Source organism: Ambystoma mexicanum, chromosome 7p, assembly GCF_040938575.1.
Source record: "Ambystoma mexicanum isolate Mex_15411 chromosome 7p, UKY_AmexF1_1, whole genome shotgun sequence".
Taxonomy (NCBI): Eukaryota; Metazoa; Chordata; class Amphibia; order Caudata; family Ambystomatidae; genus Ambystoma; species Ambystoma mexicanum.
This window is the reverse complement of record NC_090939.1, coordinates 509127249-509135549: the sequence shown is the minus strand read 5'-3', so window position 1 is coordinate 509135549 and position 8301 is coordinate 509127249. Positions and strand designations below refer to the sequence as shown.

Below are 8301 nucleotides of genomic sequence, written 5' to 3'. Positions count from 1 at the left end.
AAAATGTCTAATGTGATAAAGAGATAGGAGAACGAAAGGAGGAGCATGCATGATGGTAGAGAAAGAATGCCAGAGAGCGATGATGTGATGGTAGAGATGAAAAACTAGAGGAGGCAGAATTCGGTAAGTGGAAAGGCAATGCAATGAATAACATATACCTAACTAATATGTCTGAGGGAGGACAGATTAGGAGTGCAAGGGTATGTTTGATAGCATTGGGGAAGCGACAGAAGTGAAAGAAAGCAATCATTGAATACGAGGAACAATAGGAGATCCAGAGGGCGGGGATCAGGGGTCGTGAAGGAGGGCCCAGTGCACATGTCTGTGCTCTCTGCACACAGCTCCCAGGTACAGTGCCCTTTGTGTATCATGAATCTGCAGATCCTACGAGGGCACCCTGTAATCTGCAGAGAACTACACCACACCAACTGTAAACACCCTAATCTATCAAAACACCCCCGATTTGGTTGCCACAGCTATAAAAGCGCTATCATGTAACTGAGGCAACCTGAAGAGACCACAAAGGGCGCTAAAATCCAGGATCCCCTGCTTGCCAGCCTCTCTTTCAGCTCTACCATTAGCACATTTAAGAGGGATGATGAAATGGAGAATTCAATGTCTGCAAAGCTGTAGCAGATGGAGGTAACGTTTTGCACCAGACTGCCAAAATGCATTGCTGCTCTGCCGCTTGCTGTTAGTTATCCCTCCACTTGTTGACTGCTAGGCGGCACTCTATAAAGCCTTGTGAGGTGCTGCACAGAGACTAGAGGCAGACTGTATGACGAGAGGAACTGAAGTTATTTCCAGCCTCTGACTGCTCTTGCTGTTTCCTTTGAGAGTACCCCATGCCTTGCACTCTCACCCAGACGCCTTACATACGAGTTATAATGGAACTGGGATCGTAAAAGGATAGTTTGTCTATTTGATGCGAGTTAGACTCTGTGTTGGGCTACTTGTTGTACTGGTTCACCTCCAATGACAAGCAGGAACCCCAAATGGATTTGAAACCTGGACTCTGCTCCATTGTGCCAAAATGTCACAGTACCTCATAGTTTCTGGCCTGCTGCCTAGATCACCACTGTCGTATGTTACCATGCCATTCTGCCTGCAGGGGAGGTGGAGGCCAGCTGTGAGAGTGTACGAGCTAGGTCCATTGCAGCTAGCTGACCCGGAATTTTGTTCCTGGCCAATCCCCTGCCTATTTCTTGGCTTCCCAGTTTAAAAACCTCAATACACTCTTTACATCTGCTTTGGTTGCCTTGTCAGACATTGAGGCATTTTGTCATGTTAGGCCAGAACATTTCAGTGAATTCTGCATTTCCTTTGAAGAATCAGACTATGTCCTTTTCACGCAGGAGCAGGTTTATGTACTCGGAGAAAATAAAGCCCAAAACACAGAAAAGCCAGCCAAATGTTCAGGGTTATACTACATGTGGTGTAAAGTGTCATTAGTCGGGAGGCTTTGGACTTAAAAAGATTAGCTTGAACATTTCTGTTGGTCATGGTATGGTATGGTAATGTTTATTTGTAAAGCGCCTATACACAAGGCAAGTGTTTCAAAGCGCGTTTATTTGTAAAGCGCCTATACACAAGGCAAGTGTTTCAAAGCGCTCAAGGAGGGAGGGAACAAGGAGGAAAAACAACTAATTCAGAGCCCTTGAATTTCTGAACAACACAAGTCTGCACAGGCAGAGTAAGTGCATATAGTACAGTTAACAGTGTAGATAACAGCAAATAGGTCCGACATCGATTCTGCGTTTTTTCCAAGTACATTTAGGTGTCACCATGCAAGGAAGGGAGACAGAGAAGAATGACGATCATCAAAGGCATGGTACGTTCAGATCGTGCAAGTGCACAGATGGTACAGGAGAGGGAGACGGGTGGGTGGACAAGTGCAGCGGGGGAGTCCAAGTGCGCCCAGACAGTAAGAAACTGGTGTAAGTGCTGAGAGATGCCTCTCTCATGGGTCATTGACCAAGTGCAGTAGTGATGAGACAAGTGCAAGTGCGAGAGGACTGGCGAGGGTGCCAGTGACCTGTCAGACTCTGAGGTACACCTGGCTGCCAGTTAGCAAACCACGTGGGAAAAGGAGGGGGAGAGGGATAGAGCGCAGAGAGAGGTTAGCAGGGTGGAGGGAGAGAGAAGGAAGAGGAGAAAAGGAATGTCTTGAGGAGTTTCCGGAACTTAAGGAGATCAGGCACAAGACGGAGGCCAAACAAAGCTGCAATTATCCGTAGATAAGTACACACCCTGCTATTATTAATCCATACAATTCATGCGTAAAAAAACGCTGCATAATTCCTTCCAACACAACAACCCCATTTAATAGGTGTATGCTTCAGACACAAGGCAGCATGTCGGAATTAATTTATTTTATTTATTTAATCATGTTTTAATCATAAGACACATTTACAAAAAGACATATTGAATACATTGATAACACGTCTATTAAAAACAATTATCAAAAACACACATTATTGTCACACCAACAAACAAAAAAAGGCTCACATCTCACATATCATTCCTCACATACTCTTTCATCCCCATACATACAAAAAGACGCCACTCGTACTGTGTAATATACGCAATCCTGATAGTTCTGTGATTCAGAACATCCCATCTATTTGGGTTGATATCTTGGTTACTCAGAAGTGCCTATTTAACAGTTTTAAAAGAGTAAAACACTGGGTAAATGTTCCAACATGGTTACTCATGAACACATATCAATTCCCACATTTTGTCTATTTAGAACCCAAATTAGAGCCAGCTCTGGGAGGAGTTGGCTCTATGGTGTTGTCGACTCGAGTTTCGGGCAACCAGAGCGGTCTGTACAATTTCCGTCTGGTGCACCTCATCAGGACATAAACATTACAAGCAGAAAACTGTTTGAAAAAGAATTCAAGTTGGTGTACAATTGATTGTTGTCCAATTTTCAAAAGCTCGTTTCTTTCGCTTTTATCAGGTGTGAAGTTGCAGTAGACCAAGTGTGTTTCCCGGAATGCCACTTCTACCGATGGAGGAGGGCAAAAGGGAGACGAACCAGAGGGAGAGAGATAAAACACAGTTTACAATCCTTCTCTATGGTTTCCTTCATATTTTCTTTTGCATTTGTTTTAGCTGTTATAAATCTCAACATGCTGCCCTATCATAGGCATATGCATAGTTACTCTGGGTGTGTCTTAATATCGGGTTAATCTACCCGTGTTTTTATCAGGTGAGGAAAAAAATTGCTCTCCCTGAAATTTCTGGAAGGAAAATGGCATTGACTCCCATGGATGTCATGCAAAGCCCCCACCCCTCTCCCATGGGAGGAATGTAGCAAACAAGCTTCAGTGAGAATCAAGAGAGATCAGAAATAAGAGATAGAAAATGAGACAACAAATGGATATGAAAAAGTAAAGAAATCCAAAACCACACATCTACCCCTCACACTCTTGACCCGACCCATTAAAGGCTCCGAAGACAAAGAGTAGTGGGTAAGGTGACCATTTCCTAATTTTGCAGTTATGAGCTACAAAAAGTCACACCATGTTGAATAACCAAAAAAATTATTATGTTCTCTCACCCAAAAGTGCGGTGGCTTCGAATCTAGTCACCTCATGCAATGTTAGCAGGACCGAGCCAAAGACAGAGTTCCTTCTTGGTTGCGATGATATTTTATCTGCAATTACACATATACATGCATCCTATCAGGGAATTATTGTCTAAGTTTTTCCAAAGAATCATGGTTATAGTTCAGGCAATTATGCCTTGATACACCCATGTGTCACGGAGCCCACATTCTAGGTACACTTGCGTCATGATTTACCTTGAGGTTGTCTCTCGTTTTCCACCAAGGTGTTGTTTTTTCCCCGCCAGGTGTACTACAGGTCAGTTAGTACAGGGGGTGTGGGACCATCGACGCGTTATCCCTATATTCTCCGCCAAGGGGACACTGGATGTGATCAGTGTCTTACATTCAAGGTGTCTGCAAACATTGTGGATTAAAAGAGACCAAAGAGGGGAAGTCAGAATTAGCACTGGAAATTGGCAACGCCAAACAATTCAAAAAGATGTGATGTTGCCAAATAATGCTAGGTCACATATGGAGGGCAGGAGAGCAGAGGCACAACCATATCAATCTGTCGGGAAATTTTTAACCATGTGGGTCCCAGCCCACTGTGAGGGGACTGAACCAGTGGCACATAGTGGGCCGCCCCCGCCGGCCGTAAGTCCCCGCCGTGGGGCGCGAGGCCCCCAGGGAGGAGACAAACCAGTTGCTGCCCCCCGGGGGGACCCGCCCCCGCAGTGGCCTTGGCACGCAGTCGGGGCCGTACGCCAGAAGGCGGACTTATACTATCGGGCTGCACAAAGCATGGCATGTTTGCCAGTAGTGCTGACCCCAGTAGGAAGCGAATCAACCGGGGACAATTCCCAATTCGAAACTACAATTTTTCAAAACAATAGGAAACAAGGGCACCCGCCCATCAAGTCAGGGCTAGACCAGTCTCACATTGGAAAAACAACCCCGCCGGCCACGTGTGCCGCCGCGAAGCATGAGGCCCCCAGGGACGCAGCAAAATCGAATGCTCCCCCCGAGGTGGTCCCGCACCAAAGCGGCGACCGCGGCACACAGACGGGGCTGTGCCAAGAAAGCTCTCGTGCTCGGGAATGCAAACCACTGCGATACACTAGCCAACCGTATAGACCTCATTTGCATCCAGCCCCTTGGTTGATAGAAAAACACTGTAAACCCACAATTACCTCTTGTACTTGCTTGAAAGTAAACAAGCCGTGTGGAGTCCAAGTTCCTCTGTGTTTCGCCACTGACAAATGCTGCGTTGGGTGTCTGGTCGCCATTTGCTGGTGTTCGTATAGAAAGCCACGCCTCCAGTCATGATGATGCACTGAGAACTCCCCCTGGGGGCGGGAACTTTGCCCAATTACAGTGTAAACAGGCATCGCCAATGCAGAGCGGACCTGGTTACTCCTTCTACCGCCCATTTTAAGATGTAAATTCAGGACTAACGTACCAAGCCGCACGGATGGAATCCAAGACACAATGTCGGTAAGAGAGACACAGTGCTAGAGCCCTTGTCTTAATCCAAGTTCTCAGTCTAAACGAGTGGAGGGATAGAGACATTTACCTGTTTGGCGATTAGTCACCATGTATATAAATTGTAAACAAGTGCCTCTCTAACAAAACTACTGTGAGAGCACACGGGGTCATCCCAAAAGTGTAGGGATTTAATAATGAGCGGCTAATGTTCATATTGGTGTGTGCCACCGATTGCTTGAAAAAAGCAAGTGGACTAAAAGGTTTGAGAAAAACTCCCACATATTTCAACGGTCGAGCACTCTCACAAAACTCAGGGGAACACAGAAAAATACTGGTCCCAACAAGACGGAGGGCGGCAGGGAGGCTGTTCCAGACGGAGGCCCCTGCTGAGGACAAAGATCTCCCTCCAAATCTCTGCTTGGAGAACCGGCTCACTCCAGAAGGCTGAAGGTAGATGAGCAGAGTACTCCAGCGTCCTGCACGCCCTCCTTCCAAACTGGTTGAGATAGCTGCAGGCTGGATGGGAGAAAGCGTCTCCAAAAGAATGTGGTGTCTCTTTGAGGTTTTAGAATGGAGTGTGGTATACATGAGTATCCCTCTCTGCGTGTCTAGCCCGTACCCCACCTGTGCATCACCAACTGACCCCTCCCATGTTCCTCCACCTGTGTAGTTGGATATGGGGTCTTTCACAGAGCCAGTGCCAGCTGTCTCAGGAACGTCTAACCGTGAACTACTATCAGTTCTGTGTGGGCATAAAACCCAAGTCGTGGAGAAGCCACTCAATGCTGAAGAAAGGTCTGGTACCTGAAGCCCCTGTGGACATCATGGAGATATGGAAGACTGCATCCTAGTGTTAAGAGGGAATCTGGACTGGGCGTTGTCTCTAACACTGCCTCACCTTTCCATTAAGGTCACCACATGAGATAAATTCAAGGAAGGGACTTTCAACCGTCTGGGTCGCACGCACTTGCAAGTACCTCTCAGTGTGAAAACACAAAGCAGGCTTGGATAGTCAATGGGTAGAAGGATCCCTATGCGTGGAAGAAAAAGTCAGGTAAATGGTACACTGGGCGAAGTCGATGCTTGAGCAGGGGCTCTGGTCCTAGGGATTTGCCCTTTGCTGCAGACACCTGGGCTGGATTCCCAGGGGAGACTGAATAAGGCAGGCAATGTTTCACATGACCTTCTGAGAGCCAATCACAGTGCTTCAGATGGGTTCCACATTTGTAGGCAGAGTCCTAGGTGTTGTAGGACGAGGGAGCTTCGTTTTTATTTCCTGCTGATGCTCTGGAGGAATTTTCCTATTGGTTGTCAGAGGTCAGTAAGCAGCTGCAAATCAATAAGGACCTTACCCACCCTACCTCCAGGGCCATGAATTCTTCATTTTGAATAAGAATGCATGCTTACCTAAAAAACGAATCATTGCAGACATTCAGGATTAGGTGATGGATTGACCTCTTTGATGTGAAAACATATTTCTCCTTCCACTGGTGAGGTACTGCAAACTTGCAACACGGGTGTTATGGCAATCATTGAGCATAATTTCTGTACCATCCAGGATGGGTTTCTTTACCTCTGCCGTCCTTAGGGTTTTCAAAAGCAGCAAGACTGTCTGCTAGGGGCAAATTACCTCTTCTCTTGCTTTTTCCAGAAAGAGCAGATTTGACTAAAGATCCAAGCCAGCAGTGTCTGTACTACCAGCCAGGGCGCGTCTCCGAACTCAGCTTGACTCTGAAGTGGCGCTGCATGCACTTCCATTTTTACCCAGGCATAATGCATCCCCAGTAGAAGGAAGGTGTCCTCCTTTTACAAAGCCTGGTTGGGCATTACGCAAGATCCCTGGGTGCTCTCCATCATCAAGGACAGTCTGTGAATCTCGCTGATACAGACCAGTGTGGCTTCATTTATGAAATAAATTGTGATGTATATTTGTGTATACTTATACTACGTGGGTAGATGGATAGGGGGGAGAGAAGGGTTCTCCTTAGGCTGGTGTAGAGTGTGGTGTGCATGGAAGTTCTTGGAATAACGGTTGAGTGTGAGCAGAGGAATGGAAGAAGGAGCTGGTGTTGGGGCACTTGTCACGTAACTAACCTGTAATATTCACCAATAAACCTCATGCCAGACATTCCTTAGGTTGTGTCTTCACTACACTGGCAACGACTGGCGATACCAGCACCCCGGCTGCTCCTCTGCACTGCTGATCCAGGCTGTGGCATCCATTCTGGGCACGAGTAAGTCAGAGGTACGGAGAAAAGAGGATATCCGCTGCCCAGGATATTCGTAGATTGAATATTTGTATTCAGAACCTTCCTGAATAAGTAGGTGATGCAGACTTGAAAGAAGCGGTCCTACAAATGTTTGCAAATCTCCTGGGGGCTGAGGGGGAGGCAGACATCCCATTCGATAGGATTCATGGAACGGGGCCCAAAAGGCAAGAATTGGTAATGTGACCGAGGGACCATTTGGTGGCGCTGGCGAGATACCCCCAAAAGGAAGCCATTCTGCGCACTGCCCGACTAGCAGTACCAATGTCGTACAACGGCACAGAAATACAACTAGAACAGGATCTAGCCCAGACGACCCTTCAGAAGTGAAGAGAAATGGGAGCCATGGTGAAGGTGCTACAAGCAAAGCAGGTCAAATACAAGTGGACCGTCCCCTTCGGCCTTCTTTTTCAGTGGGAGGATCGACAGCATAGAATCACAACAAGGGAAGAAGGGATTCCGTTGTTGCACATCGACAAGGACGACACTTTCCCAGAGGCAAAGGAAGGACCCAGACACCCCCGACAGCCCAAAACATGGGAATGGGCACCTTCAAAGCAGAACCGCAGGCGGAACCAGCCTCGGGGCTCATACCCCCAGGAAGGTCAAGTGAGCGCGCGACAGCGAGATGAGTGTTTTTTATGGATGCCGCAAGTTGAAAAACAAGGCTTCGCGGGGACGGAGACCTGCCTCTGGACGGTCTAATTGTAGTCACAGCCGGGGCTCTTGGATGCCCCACAAGTTGGCCCTGGCAATTTTTGTGAGCTGAAGCTGCAGGCCTTTGGCCCAAGGACCATGTAGGTACTTTGGCTCACATCAGGGCAGGAGTGGGAGGGGGAGCTGACGGCAGGGGAAGAAAGGGGGGCCAGGGAACCAGGTGGTATGTTCAGGGTAAGTTTGTGGGGAGGGTGCAGAGGGGGGTTTAAGTCAGAGAGTCAGTCCTACCAGTGGCAGAACAGAGATAAAGGAACTGAAGAGTTTACATTACACAATCTC

The 8301-nt window shown here is 47.5% G+C and overlaps 1 long non-coding RNA gene across 1 annotated transcript; it reads right to left on the bottom strand.

Moving 5' to 3' along the window:
- Positions 1 to 2363: 2363 nt before the first annotated feature.
- LOC138526598 (uncharacterized) lies at positions 2364 to 4846 on the bottom strand. The gene is made up of 4 exons (XR_011283647.1): positions 4744 to 4846; positions 3809 to 3967; positions 3566 to 3661; positions 2364 to 3007 (listed from the first exon to the last, which is right to left on the bottom strand). It is a non-coding gene; the product is annotated as an uncharacterized lncRNA (long non-coding RNA).
- Between the last annotated feature and the right edge of the window lie 3455 nt (positions 4847 to 8301).